Below are 16,150 nucleotides of genomic sequence, written 5' to 3'. Positions count from 1 at the left end.
ATCCATACATCCTGGTGTTGCCACTAACCCTTATGAACTGACAGCTGCTCACGAGGTGTTAGCCTCATGAGAGAGCTGTGCAGAAAGATGCTACGAAGCTGTGCGCTCGCGAGTATGTAGCTGGCAGAATGTATGCACACATCACCGGCTGCGGCGGTAGCTTGTCGTACGCTTGCGTCAGTGGTATAAATGTTAGATGCTACGCTTTTCATTCTCGCTAGCGTAATCGCGGGCATCGTTTGCTTCTCGCTCGACAAGTATTGTTAATTCAGCGCTCGCTATTGTTATTTTTCAAAGTTATCATACAAAATGGCCCAAACGCCTTAGAAATTTCATACAATGTATCATAAATTTATACGCATAGTTTATAGATTAATTAATGAAAATAATAGAAAAATTGGAGGACTCCCATTTTTTCTGAAAACTTGGAAATTTCCCGCTATTCTTTGTTCTTTCTTTCCTCGCTTCTTTCAAAAAAGTTCATATTTCCTGAATTAACCCTTTATAAGGCCGTGGCAATTATATTGCCACCGACGAAAAATATTTGTTTTGCGTCTATAATGACATCAATATAATTATAGAAGTAAAATAAAAAATTTTTTTTGATGGCAATATAGTTGCCACTGCCTTATAAAGGGTTAAACGTCGTAAAACAAAGATTTTTCTCTTATTCCCTCCTTCCACTCCTTCGGTAGCTGATCTGTTTCCCAAATCCTGACTATCAGCCGGTACAGATAGGTAGCCAGCGTATCCGGGCCCGTCTTGATAAGCTCCGCTGCGATGCCATCCTTGCCAGCTGCCTTGTTGTTCTTGGACTGCTTGATGGCTTCGATCACTTCACCTATTATGGGGGTCGGCATCGGCACATCACCATCATTCGCCGTATTGATGTAGTCTTTACCCATGCTATCCGTGGTAATGTGGTATTCCATTTCTGCGCCATTCAGGTACTCACTGTTAGCGCGTAGCGTGCGGTTGGCCTAATTGGCCCCCGCCAAGGGCGCTAGCTCTTGAGGGCGCAAAAAGACATGCGTTTCAGTAAACCATTAGCAATAACATATGCAACATAAACGCTAGGCTGAGCGAATTTTCATGCCACGTTACCAGTCGATTTGCATGCAACAGCCATGGCAAAAAGTTGAATAATTACGCTCGATGTTTTGTTCGTACTGCCAGCTTCACCCCGTAATGAAAAAGTTGTACATATAGTGAACCACTTCGTATCTGCTGAATAAATCGAATCTGGCAAAAAGTCATTCCCCGCGAGATAGGCGAAAGCGTTGAACGGAAATCTGGTTCCGGCCACCCGATAGTGCTGCCCGACCGTAACGTACATCAGAAGCTGAAGATCGAGAACAAGGTGCTCTCACAGTTCCGCGTCTTGGGCCGGGAGGTCGGAGCAACCGGTTAAACAGTGAAGTACTGGGCCAAAATGGACATTTTTTTTGCGAAAGCGTCAGTCAATGCTGATTATGTCTGAATAGCATGCAATCATCCACGGCTTAAGGTGCTGGTGAAAAACATCTTTCCGACGAAGCACAATGTCGCGTTCATAATGAGTGACGAAAAGTACGTTGACGTTGAGCGGCAACGACTGGCAGAGGACCGAGTACTTTACATCCCCCAGCAAGAAAATAAGTGATGACGTCAAGAAAATCTTCACATCACAAAGAAGATCCTTCTGTGGCTGACGATCAGCGAGAAGAGAATGTTCAAGCCGATGTTGTTTTTTCGGAGTTTACGGTGAACAAGGAGATACGAAGATACAGTACGAAGTATCTACCGGATGTTGCCGTCTTCATCAATAAGTATCCCAGAAAGAGCAAGTCTTTTGGTCGGCTCTAGCCTTGGTCCATCATGACAAGAGATCACTAGAGGAGATGAACCGGCTGAAGATAAACGTTGTACCGACGATCACCAACTATCCGAACGTTTCCCAACTGCCCAATCAAAAATATTTAAGCGAAGCTCAAACCGAGCATTTACTCCAATAATTTGTGACCAAAATCGAGAAGGAGCTGACCACCAAGGCCACGAAAGAGTTGAATAATATACTGACGTCTATCTTTTGGTTGGTCACTAGGAAGCTTTCAGTGAACCGCCGTAAAGCCATCTGGCAGCAACGACAATAGATAGACAGGTTAGGAGGAAAAGGGGGTATAAATATATTGGTAACGAAAACATAGTAAACAGTTCGAACGTCGAACGCTGTTATGTGTTTCTTAACTAAATATGGAAATATTTGATTAATTGGCAGTAAAAGGTCTTTTTTTGGATGGATTTTTTATATAATGTCAGAAAAAACTATTCAAGGCAAGCCCAGCCAGCACTAACTCGTATATCAAAGTACAAAAATTATCGTGAACATCTCTTAATAAACTCGGAATCGTAACTAATGCCTAATAAAGTGCGCCCAAGTTGATTTTCTGTCGTATTTAATGACTGCCACACATACGATATTTAGCACAGAATCGGATAGCAGCACAGAGCGAGCCGGGTTTAATCCGATATTATCGTACCGTGAACGTACCATATTCTGCGCAGTTAAGACATTTTTATGATTCCTCCGCTATTATAAGTATTCTAGAGTTAAATTGATAACGTTGATAGCAGCAACATGTAGTGCTACGGTCTATAATATATGGTAAAAAACATGGGAATTAAAAGTCGACCAACAATTGAGTATATCTTGCGTTTTGTAAACTTATCCACGGTGCCTAATTCTGCGCACTCTCTTGCCCATGTTCCTAATTCTGCGCATGTTTGTTCCTAATTCTGCGCACCTAAAAAGTAACAATAAACATTCATACCATGTAGTTTATGTCTTTATACGCTGAAAGCACATCAAAAATCCGACATTAGCCATTACCATGATTAAATCCATGATCTGGCCTTCTTGTGCTGTCCAGGTGGCACAGGAACATTTTTATCATTTGGGATGGCTTATTTTAAATATTTTATTGTCGATAACGTGAAGGGCGAGTTCATTCGGGTTTTCTCTATACTGAACATTATACTTTAGACTAATATTAACAATTGTGTTTTCATATAGAAACCACTTCCCCACTCCCTGACAGCTCAATGAAGTTCGACTGTCAAAAAAAATCAGAAGACATGGTTTCATGAATTATCGCTCGTAGGTTCGGACCCCGAGACACTGCACAGGATTCTAATCAATGCAAGTTAAAGGTTCTACTTGAATTTATATACCTCTATACCTCAGCCATTTGGGAGAAGTTGCGTATTTTTTCGCGATTTCTTCATAGGTTACATTACTGCGCAGAATTTGGAACATGAATAAAAAATCTGTGCCTAAATCTGCGCACTACTGCATCGCATTTTTCCAACGAAAACAAGGCATGCAATCACTCTTTTTGCCTAAAACATGACTAAAACTAATTATTCTTTCTAATTATGCTGGGTAATTTGATCATTGCAAAGAATTTCGATCATTATTTTGTTAATTTTCTAGAAGAACAGTTTTAGCGTTGGCGCTAACGACGTTGTTTTCTGACATATAAAATACTTTCAGTTTCACTTTAATTTATTTCGCTGTCAAATATTATGGCCCTTTTGTGAATAATGGCGTAATATTCAACAGAGATTTATAAAAAAATAACACAATGGCCATAGTTATGCACAATGTTGAAAAATACATATATAAAGAAAAATGCGCAGAATTAGGAGCTGCGCAGAATATGGTACGTTCACGGTATATAATTACTTATATAGCTGAAACGCGTATATTTATTCCTCATCACGTATATCGCCTCCAAAATAGTACGAATATGCCAGTTTTGCAGCATCAAATACGATTTATTAGCATGTACATATGTACGTAATGCTGATTTTTAACTTTTTTATACATATAAAAATGCTAGCTGGGTGGAAAAAGTGATTACAAGCTGAGTGTATTTTTGCTTTCTGCTGATTTTGTGAAACTGAGGGAGCATCTTCAAATGATTTTCGAGTCATTTATTCACTGTGTTTTCCAAATACCTCCTTACGTGTTGGCGTCTCCTCGTTTGAATTTCTTGATTCACTGCTACTTCGAAGAGCGTCCAGGTCAACAATGTCGAGCTTGTCTCACAGCCGTTAATTCTATATTAATGCCTAAGCTGCTGTCTTACTGAAAGCTACCAGGTATCCACCACTTTTATGTTCGTCTGGAAATCTTATCTGGACCAGTGAGTCCATAAAGTCACTTCCTTGGACATTATTTTTCAGATGATAATTGATAGTCTCGCGAACAGCTGCCATAAAGATATTGGAAACCTCCGATTTTGTAGTCTTTATCTAATAGCGCTCGAAACCAAAAAATCCTTCAATTCTACCTCACTTTTTTAACATTTTCTTCCATGAAGTTATTAAACTGCCTTGGTAGCCGGGAACATTTCATGTTTCTAAAAGTAAACGTCAGTGAGAATTTGTTTCGGAGAGTTCTCCACTTTTTTTCCTTCTTGATTGAACATGTGCGTTGAAAACGGATCAACTTTTTCATTGAAGTATGTTGCGCGGTCATGATAAAATTGGAAGTCCTTCACGAAGTTACATCTCCACAGTTTGAAATCGGTTACCGCGGCTGCTGGCCTGGTAAATGAATGAGCACTACCGATTGGCCGTAATCCCTTCAGCTCACGGTAGAAACGTTGACGCAACATGGTAAACGAATCCGTCCAGGACGGCGTGCGAGTATTTCCAAAAAATAATTCCGGTATTGTGGAACCTTCCGATCGGCCCAGAGAGTTTCCTTTCAAAGTAGAAGTAGACGGTATTTTTTTGCATCCAGTGGAATTTTGAGTGGATTTGAAGTTTGAACTCTGCAAATGATTATCACCAAAACAAACGTTGTGACGAAATCCCCGACCGCTTTGATTGCTTTTCCTGTACGTATATGAAGCACGTGCTACTTTTTCATATTTTCTCCAACACTAAACAATCATCTGCCTAACCTGTGCTTTATCATCATTAATCTGGCAGGGCATCAAAGCATTTTTATAGAAGCCTTAATAAACGTAGGATTTATGGACAATTTGTTTCATTGCATTATCTCTTGTATTTTTTTCATCGCCATCCGAGATCCGAAATTTTTCTATACATACGTTAAGTGGCAAAATATTGGATAAAGGGCGAATACGAAGAAATGATAAACTTGGAAGAAATACTGATCTTGGAAACAAGGGGCGCCAAAATGGATTTTCACCAAGGGCGCCACAATGTCACGCTACGGCTCTGCTCACTGTAGTACTGCTTCCAACCTGCGGTCACATCACGTTTATCCGACAAGATCCCTTCGTCTTTATTCCGACATGTTTCGGTTCGCAGAAAAAACTCTTTGCAGAACATGTTCAGTTTCTTGTAGAATTTTCGCGTTTCCTGAGAACAAAACAGCTATTCCATGTCCTCACACTCCATTTCTGCCAGACGGCTCTTCTTATTCCGAAAAAAACTGGGTTTGTTGTTTTCGTTTTTGTCTATATCGTGCCACGTTTTGACGGGTCCCCTGCTGCAGTATCGAGGCCCGAGCTGCAATCTTCTCGTCTAGTCTCGATGTCGTTACGCCGACTCCTTTTAGTGAAACCAACGGCAGCGTCCGCTGCGCTATTGATGGCTGTTTTAACGTTATTCCAGCCGTCCTCGAGAGGGACTTCGTTTCGATCCCCCTCACCCGGCAGCACTGCCACAAGGTATTGTGCGTACTCAGTAGTGATTTCTGGTAACTTGAGTCGTTTCAGCTTGTACCGTGGTGGGCGACGGTACCGAATGTTGGTAACAACGGAAAGTCTTTGGCACACTTTAACCATCACAAGGTAGTGGTCAGAAGCGATTTTCGCGCTTGGGAGACCAATTAAAACGTGGCCGATCTGCGAGTCGGTCTGTTGTGGTGATCTCCAGGTGTACCGATATGGCTATGCTGGAAGTAGATACTTCGTTATATTTTTGGAGACGGTGAATTGCCAGTGAGTCGATGGCCGTTTTCGTTCGTAAGCGGGTGTTACGCTGAACTTTCCAATAACTGGTTGGATTTCTTCCTCCCGACCAACATGAGCGTTGAAGTCGCAAGCCTTGGTTAGTTGTCGTATTCATGCTCAAGCTGCTCGTGAAAAGCGTCCTTATCGTTCTCGTCACTTCCTAGCTGAGGGCTATGCACATTGATAATGCTAATGTTGAAGAAACGGCCTCCAATCCTCAACTTGTACACCTGGCTGTCGATTGGTCACCACCCAATCATGATCCTTTGCATGTTGTTCATTGCAATAAAAGCTGTACCCAGCTAGTGTGTATTGTCGTCCCTTCGTGTTTATACGATTATACCGTCGAGCTCTTCCAGCGTACATCTTGCAACGCTACAATTTCGAACTTGCGGGCCCTCAATAGGTTGGAAAGAATGCGGGTACTTACCAGAAAATTGAGAGACTTGCAGTTCCATGTTTCCTGCACTGGTATTTTTTTACGGATAGCTTGTAAGGCCTGCACCAAACTCTAAATCTTGCACACGATTGTGAGGAACGTTCTATTCGAGCCACAGAAGCTGTAGGCCTACACCAAGCCCCTGTGTCATCGGAGGGACCTCAGGATAGTATTGTTTAGCGTCCTACACTTACAGGAGAACGATGATTCCCCTTTTTAAAAAACATTAATGTTCTATTATCAGAACGTTCGAGGTATTTTGTACGAACCGTTCCATTTTTTGGTAATAATTTGATATTCAGTACATTCAGTAGATTGTGCAGTTATTTGTAAACATATGCTGGAGGAATGTACGTGAACCGAAACGCGAAACGATCGAGTTATGTTTCGTTTTTGTGACACTTCGATACGCGGTACGTTTGCGTGAGTTAGCCATTATTATTGTTCAGATAATTTATAAATTTAACATATTTTTAAATTCTAAATAATGATTTCGTAAAAATTTTGGCAACTTTGCTGATAGCATACCTACCAATGCCTTTGGTACACATTATTAGAATAATAAATAGATAGTAGAACTAAAAGGAAAATGTTTGTTTTTTTAAATCTTCACATTTCTTAGAGACACTCAACGAAGGAACCAATGCTGTAACCAATCTGACCAAGCACTGGACTGCTAATGGAAATATACTCGTACGTAAGTACAAATTAACGGAAAAAGTCCGACCCGCTCCCCTGTTTTATCCCCAATATATATTGATTAAGCATGTCGAACAAGTAGTAGAAATTCTTCTACACTAAATTATCCCTATTACACATTGATTTAGTATGTCGAACATGTGCCACGGAATGTTCTGATTTTAGTTAGAACAAAATGTCACAGACGCACACACACACAGTCGCTCAATCAATCGAGAAGTTGCGGCGGAAAAAGCTCTGCTAACTTTAGCAGTCAACCAGCCAGCCAGCTAGCTAGCGGCTACGAAGTGGATTTCCCAATTAGGACGTGATGGGAATTCACTTCCAGGTCCAGGGAAAAAGTTTGGCTTTGACGACCGACGCGACGGGCCGCGTGCGTCGTGTCGGTATGAATTGAAGTGCCGAATGGCGTATTTATGTATTATGTTAGGAATCAAACTTCATGAAACAAACTAGTGATAGTACAAATTTGATGTGTGCTTTCGGAATAGCAATTGGCTTTTGGTTAGGTTTTTGCTCAATTCTATGAAGTTAGTACTATTAGTACTGAAGTTGATATAAATCAAATCGTCCGGAAGCTAGTGTAAGTGAAAGAGGAGAAAGTTTATTTGTTTACATCCTGTAGCAAGTAAAAACTAGAAAATATTTTCAATTGCTTTTCCCTGGTAAATAAGTTAATGAAACGGGTTAAAGTGTTACATTTCTGAAAGATAGACAGACCCAAGTATAGACTGTACCAAATTCCATACCACAATGAAAGGTATTGAATTTCGTACATGAACATGAATAAGCTATGCTTTAGTTTAGGTTGGTAGTTTTATTGATGTTTGTCACTGACCACTGTACCACAAATGTTTTGTGAAATTTGGGACAGCCAGTGTGAGAAGAAACAGAAAACATTATATTTATGAGAAGCTTTTAAAAATAAGCAGAGTTAATTGAATCACCATTTTAAATTCTCAATCATCTTACCGGAGGCGAAAGTGAAATTCAATGACATTTGCAAGACTATATCGCAAGTTAATCGCGATGGTTAACTCTTCGTGTAATTCGCTCGGAAGTGACACATTGAGATTGATTTGAATCTGGAAAAAAGAGTGAAATTAATTTCGTCTAAAGCAGATATGTCTTATGGCAAATTTTATAATAAATACTGTAAATTAAAAAAAACTAATAAACCATTACGAATTCGAAGTATATTTTTGAATATTTGCTTGTTTAAAATAAAAGTTTGTTTATGAACAGTTTGCCGCACACGTAATTAATCCAAATATGTATAAGTTTTTGTATTTCTCTTGCGGAAAAAAGGTTCTCACTATCTTGAAAAGCTGTTCATTCCTTTGTTTACGAAATGTTCTCAAGTGGGATAATTTTCGTCAGATGTGTGCGAATAAAGTAAACAAACGTGAGAATCGCTGAAAGTAGAAGCTTTGCGTTTCCGATACCACTCGGTAACGAAAAATTTGCTGTTTGCAATATTATATCATTTTTTCTTCCGGAGCACACTTAGGTAAGGTCCCAGCTCAATTAGAACTTACTAAAAAACAGAAGGCCACAAACGACCATTCAGTGAATAGAATGAACAACTTTTCTAGTCACGCGGTTGCTTCTGCGTTTCTTGTAACTGCAATAAATCAGAATCAAAAATCCATCAAGAGTACCTATCGCACTGTGGAAAAGTTTGCCATTCTGTCGTCTGTTGATTGCGACTACAACGTAAAGCACCGTTCGGCCTAGTTGATTTGTCAATTACGTGACTTAGAATTGGCCGCTTTTGCCGAGCCAACAATGTAAGGTGACACACAGTTATTGGTTGAGCTTTGTGTTTCTTTTCGATGGCAAGCTATCAACGCATGAATTGTTCAGCGTGAAAACAATTACGTTCAATAGTGTGCCCCCTAGTGGAGTTACAAAAAACATAGTAGACAATAAAGAAGTAATGGTCCGAAGTGGCCTCCCTGCGGAACCATTGATCGATTATATAGATTGACGATCTGTTAGATAAAATAGAAACTCGCAAACGAAATCAGTCATGATTTTTAGAGACATTTCACATCATCTCATGAATTTGGAAAGGTAGAGTTTAAAATACAAATACAGTTCCCTAAGTCTACACAGTTTACACTGTCTAGTGACATACACAACTTGAGCGTCGAAAAGTCTAGTCTTCAAGGTAATGTTTGAAGAAGAGATTGTAAAATCATAGTCTGGGAAATATTTCTCCTTGTTATTGCATTTCTATTGGGTTACTAGTTTCTTCTATTTAATAGCATAGAGTTATTCATCCAAGAAACTGCACGATAAACAAGCGTTGTCTCCCAAAGCGAGACAAGGTATTTCATATGAATATTAAACCAGGCATCTTGATGAACCGTTCCTGCAAATTAAATCTATGAATAACCCATGCGCAAATGTGAATGTCTTCTTTGTTCGCAAAATGAAAATGCCAAAATAATCACCAAACAAAAATCAGGAAGCGTGAATAGACGACATGCGGCTTCCGAAGTGCCATCGTATATCATTTTAGTAAGAGTTCAAGTAGGTATGAACACAAAAATAGACTGTGAGTAGAAAAAAAAGAACCGTCATTCAACGTAGGTATATATTCCATTTAGCTTACGGATCGGTACAGACCTATCACGTCGAGATGTATCCGATACAAATATTTTTACTGGGCGTCCGATTCGAACGGAACGTCTTCGAAATAGCACGTAGATTCAGGTGTAGAATTAAAATTGTTGGCAGCTTCAAGCATGGTCCTTCCGTTGAAAATATGGATTTTTATTATTGTTATAGCCGCTGACACGGAAAGGTTTATAAATCATCTACAAAAGGGAAAAGACAAATTGCACTGTCAATCATATTCAAATGTTGAAATAAAATCCATTCATCTTGTTTATATTCCTACTGTGAATCCTAATTGACAATTCATTCTCATCGAAAATGGGTCCCCAAATTGCGTTCCGTTGTGAGACGGCAGCACCACAGACACCCTATATGCGATGCTATTTATTGCTCCGAAAAATTTTCCGCAGATTTTCATCAGAAAACAAAAATCAATTTTTCCATCACTGCTCTCTAAATATAGGCAATTTCTCGACAGAAAGAAAAAAGAAAAATACACCAACCTGCTATCAGTGGCGAACCGCTGCTGCTGTTCAAAAGGTGCTGATGATGGCGTCTGACCGGCTGTTTTACTGCTGCTACTACCGACGACCAGTTCGAGTGCGGCGGAGGCGGGTGATGAAGGAACAGCTGGAGCAGCGAAGGAGCGGACGAGAGGATGCGTGATGAAGATGAAGAACGAAGCGGTCGAAGCAGTGCCGGAGTCGGAATGATTTCCTTCGTTCAGCAATTTACACATCAACACACAGAAAGGAAAAAACCGATATTCTATATACACTACAGGAAGGGAAAATTGAAGCACTTTTTTCAAGGATTTCACATTGAAATTGACGAGATTTTCCTGAACAGCGTCGTAACAAGAGGCACGTTTCAACTACACTACCGAAACTCGCGTTGTTTGCAAAGTAATCGAACAGCTTTTACGGAATTTTCACCGAAAGAACACACGCAATTTGCAAAGCCGAAAATATGATGACGAATTTACTTACTGCCTAGTTGAAAACAGCAGGAGGAAAATGATGGGTTGTTTTCTCTTTGTACTGAACTGAGTAGTAGCAGTATGACGATGACGGCGGCGGCGTCGCTTCGCTGCTGCTGTCAAAAACGCAAAACGATACGATATCGCGGCAGCGTCGGAGAGCACTAGATTGCGAGAGTTAGCGCCGTTCTCTGCAGTTCGCAGCGATGGACTTTTCTCCCAGAATGGTCCGATGAGGGTAGGGTGAAGTCGCTAAAAGTGTCAACATTGTACGCTGCAATCCATTGCAGTCTGCAATTTGAATATTAAAATAATTGTTAAAACTAATTCGTTTTTTATTAAAATTTACCATTTCCGGCATTTAAATAATTACATATAAAAGACACCAAAATAACATTTTTATTTACTTGAAATATTTTTCTACTGATATGTTCAATATTTCCGTACATCAACAAAGCTGACTGTCTGGTGACGAATATGCAGAGTGAAAAATGTAAACACAGGGAGAGAGAGATAACGTACTAATAACTCTCACACTCTATCGACGCCGTCGGAGCGCCGGCTACTACTACACCCACCGGGTGGAACATATTGGCGATTGGGATGATTAACGTCGTGGTGTGGTGATATTAGTAGTACTTATACAGTCTGAGTCAGTCATGCAAGAGGTGTAAGTTTGGAATAAGAGAGTAAATTTGTGCAATCAAAACACACCAGGGGTCCACGGATGGTTTTTTTTGTAAGAGCAATACAATGATTTAAAATTGAAAAAAGAATTTCAAAAATTGAAGTACACCATTGAAAAATTGCTCAATATCATGACATGTCCTGTTTTTATCATTTTCAGTACATTTAATAAGGAAATTAGGTGTTCTACTAGCACAGACGTTAATTTGAACAATGCCTGTAAAGCTGCAGACAAATGTGCGTTTGATGAAGCGTACGATAGTATTTTTTCGCTTTTGAAAATTTAGTTGAAATTTTATGTTTAGTCATATTTTCCATGATTTTCCAATTTTCCTGCCACGGCTGACAAAACTTAGACGGTCTGGCTGCTTCATTATTGCCACTATTTTGTTTTCAAGATTAGAATTTTCTAGAAACTTGATAGTAGAATTCGTTTATGAAATGGAACGGAGCAAAAAGAGTGGAACTGAATTTAGCATTCCGAGATTTTGTCTCTAGTAAAGTATTCACTGAAAGTAGTACAGTGTGGCAGGTTGCGGTGGGCTGGGCACGTGGCCAGAATGCCCGGCGAAAGAGTAGCCGTTTCCAGAAGAGGCTGTAGACTTCGGGCGTCGGGGCAGCTCACGCATCTGATGGAGTATGATGCACGTTCTGCTGGTATTCGAGGGAATTAAAGAACAAAAATATGGTAAAATGTATTCTACAAATAAGAAAACTCATGATTTTACGATAAGCATGAACAATTGATAATAGTTTTAATTTCTTATCTGAGACTTTTTAGCAATAGGCTGCGTAAAGTAGTTCTACATCAACCATGCGGTCTTGTCTATAACACAACCCTGTGAATTTTATTTGTTTCGCATAGTTTATTGTGAAATTTTATTAATTTATTAAAACAGTAGATTTTTAGGCATGGTTTTATAGTTTGCAGTCTGTAGTAAGCAGTTAAAACGATGTTGACATATTCCAGCGTTACGGGACACAATTAGCACCCATTGTTATCGTGTGAATCGTCTCCTGTTTCACCAAGTTTTTGACAAATAGTTTGTAAAATAGTTGTTTAAAGAGTACTTCACTTTTCAGTAGAATGCCAGGCATTTGATTAAACAGGAATCGATCTGCATAGTTGGGATAACGTCCCGTAACACTGCACCGCGCTGGAATGTGTCTGTTTTGCTTCTATATCCCACGTTTCTGTGGTTAATTTCATCTTTTTCTAGGACAAAACCACTGAAACGTCGGATATAGAAGCAAAACATCATTTTAGTTAACTACAGACTGCATAGGCAAAAAAGCCTGTAAATTACGTATTATAGTCGAGAAACCTAAAGTCAAGTAAAATAATAGAAAAAGTATTTAATTCTAGTATTCCACTAAGACGTTAACAAATAACTATAGTTAAATTTTATAGAGAAGGCGGGACACGTCCCCAGCCTGGGCATCCCAGTGGGCTTAAAACTAGATTGGAAATTAAACCTAAAATTCGACTTGACATTAATTTAATCTAATATAACCTCATACTAACGCAGCCAATTCTTGAACGCATCCTGGAAAATGACGATTGCATGAATCCATCATTATTGTTGTTAACGGACGCAAAGAGCATTCCAAGGAATCAAGGGAAGCCAGAAATTATACCAAATTCCATTCAATTCCTCGAAATCAAGGGGAAAGAAGAAATAAAAAATATTTAAAATTAATTAAATTTAAATAAACTTTATTAAATTTTATATTTTACATTTATTTATTTTTGCTAATAAAGGTCCAAATTTTTGGAGATGGAAAGTTGGCATTTAGACCAGAAGCCAGGTTGTAATAGGCCAAGGATACAGCGCCTTATTTTTTATTTCACCAGCTAGGTATGGCCATGTGCAGGCGCTAGGTAGGAGCCAGAGCTAAGTTGGCCGCTTTTTCCAAGTTGCCTTCCTCATTTCATGCCCAGACTTAAAATTCGACTTGACATTAGATTAAAATTTGGATTTAAATTATAATTTGAGTTCGGACGTGAGCTATAGGGGAGAGTAGTCAACAGTGAGACAGCAGGAACAGTGAGACAACGAGAATAACTTCGCCATAAAGCATTCAAGATCTATGATATTTTCCTGGAAAGTGAAATTTGTAAGCCTATCTTACATAATGAAGTTTGAGAAATTTTTTTTAAATTTTCACTATATTTTACCAAAAAAGTCATTTTGGGGGGGGGGGGGCGGGTCAAAGTAAATTTTAATTCAATCATTTTCAGGTAATTTTCAACAGCAAACCACATATTAAATCCAAATTGAATTTACTACAAGGCATCACACAGTAATGAGAAATAAAAATACAAAAAAATATGACAATCGAATTGTTTGCTAACACCACTATTTCACTATTTTCATAAAACATTCACATTGCAAACAGTGAGACACACAGACAATGCTCACACCATGCGAATTTTTTTTTCAATTTTTTCTCTTAAACTGTTAATCAATACATATGAATTGACTTTAAAATAATTTGAAGCGTAAGTTATAAGTCAGATTAAGTAGGATTAGTCCTTTATATGAATATATATGTAGATGTGAAAATAGTCGGAATTTTCAATCATACCCAACAATAATGTATCCTTTATACACAGAATAAATAGAAAGGTCTTTAAACTATTCTTTATATCCAAAAAATATGGTTTGAACTAAATTCAAATATGTATTCAGCATTCAACACTCGTTGTCTCACTCTTCCCACCTATCACCACACAGTGAGACAAAAAGACACCTTCACATTTGTGGATGTAACTAATTTAACTTATAACCAAAATGACTGAAACTTGTTTTCAAACCACTAGAAGGATATACCTTTTAAATGGATAAAAAAGCTCGTTAGTAGCTATCACCAAAAACTTTCTAAAATTTTTGGAAAAACAGTGTCTCACTGTAGACGTCCCTCCCCTAATATAGATTTCAAATTAGACATGAAATTGGAATCGAAATTATACTTGACATTAGATTTGAAATTGGAATTCAAATTTAACTTGCGACTGGATCTATTTTAAATCCAATTCAAATCCAATCCAAATCCAATCCAAATCCAATCCAAATCCAAATCCAATCCAAATCCAATCCAAATCCAATCCAAATCCAATCCAAATCCAATCCAAATCCAATCCAAATCCAATCCAAATCCAATCCAAATCCAATCCAAATCCAATCCAAATCCAATCCAAATCCAATCCAAATCCAATCCAAATCCAATCCAAATCCAATCCAAATCCAATCCAAATCCAATCCAAATCCAATCCAAATCCAATCCAAATCCAATCCAAATCCAATCCAAATCCAATCCAAATCCAATCCAAATCTAATCCAAATCCAATCCCAATTCAATCCAAATCCAATCCAAATCCAATCCAAATCCAATCCAAATCCAATCCAAATCCAATCCAAATCCAATCCAATCCAAATCCAATCCAAATCCAATCCAAATCCAATTCAAATCCAATCCAAATCCAATCCAAATCCAATCCAAATCCAATCCAAATCCAATCCAAATCCAATCCCAATTCAATCCAAATCCAATCCAAATCCAATCCAAATCCAATCCAAATCCAATCCAAATCCAATCCAAATCCAATCCAAATCCAATCCAAATCCAATCCAAATCCAATCCAAATCCAATCCAAATCCAATCCAAATCCAATCCAAATCCAATCCAAATCCAATCCAAATCCAATCCAAATCCAATCCAAATCCAATCCAAATCCAATCCAAATCCAATCCAAATCCAATCCAAATCCAATCCAAATCCAATCCAAATCCAATCCAAATCCAATCCAAATCCAATCAAAATCCAATCCAAATTCAATACAAATCCAATCCAAATCCAATCCAAATCCAATCCAAATCCAATCCAAATCCAATCCAAATCCAATCCAAATCCAATCCAAATCCAATCCAAATCCAATCCAAATCCAATCCAAATCCAATCCAAATCCAATCCAAATCCAATCCAAATCCAATCCAAATCCAATCCAAATCCAATCCAAATCCAATCCAAATCCAATCCAAATCCAATCCAAATCCAATCCAAATCCAATCCAAATCCAATCCAAATCCAATCCAAATCCAATCCAAATCCAATCCAAATCCAATCCAAATCCAATCCAAATCCAATCCAAATCCAATCCAAATCCAATCCAAATCCAATCCAAATCCAATCCAAATCCAATCCAAATCCAATCCAAATCCAATCCAAATCCAATCCAAATCCAATCAAAATCCAATCCAAATTCAATACAAATCCAATCCAAATCCAATCCAAATCCAATCCAAATCCAATCCAAATCCAATCCAAATCCAATCCAAATCCAATCCAAATCCAATCCAAATCCAATCCAAATCCAATCCAAATCCAATCCAAATCCAATCCAAATCCAATCCAAATCCAATCCAAATCCAATCCAAATCCAATCCAAATCCAATCCAAATCCAATCCAAATCCAATCCAAATCCAATCCAAATCCAATCCAAATCCAATCCAAATCCAATCCAAATCCAATCCAGATCCAATCCAAATCCAAATCTAAATCCAAATCCAATCCAAATCCAATCCAAATCCAATCCAAATTCAATCCAAATCCAATCCAAATCCAATCCAAATCCAATCCAAATTCAATCCAAATTCAATCCAAATCCAATCCAAATCCAATCCAAATCCAATCCAAATCCAATCCAAATCCAATCCAAATCCAATCCAAATCCAATCCAAATCCAA

General features: G+C 38.5%; 1 protein-coding gene across 1 annotated transcript in view; it reads right to left on the bottom strand.

The window, feature by feature from the left end:
- LOC128734840 (cytosolic purine 5'-nucleotidase) overlaps positions 1–10,458 on the bottom strand; it is an 83,464-nt gene extending 73,006 nt beyond the window's left edge. Inside the window, exon 1 of the mRNA XM_053829222.1 lies at positions 10,239–10,458. The gene's annotated coding sequence lies outside the window, so the exon portion shown is untranslated. The remainder of the gene's footprint in view (positions 1–10,238) is intronic.
- Between the last annotated feature and the right edge of the window lie 5,692 nt (positions 10,459–16,150).

This window comes from Sabethes cyaneus, chromosome 1 (genome assembly GCF_943734655.1).
Source record: "Sabethes cyaneus chromosome 1, idSabCyanKW18_F2, whole genome shotgun sequence".
Lineage (NCBI taxonomy): Eukaryota > Metazoa > Arthropoda > Insecta > Diptera > Culicidae > Sabethes > Sabethes cyaneus.
The sequence above is the reverse complement of the archived record's forward strand: the minus strand, read 5'-3'. Positions and strand labels throughout refer to the sequence as shown.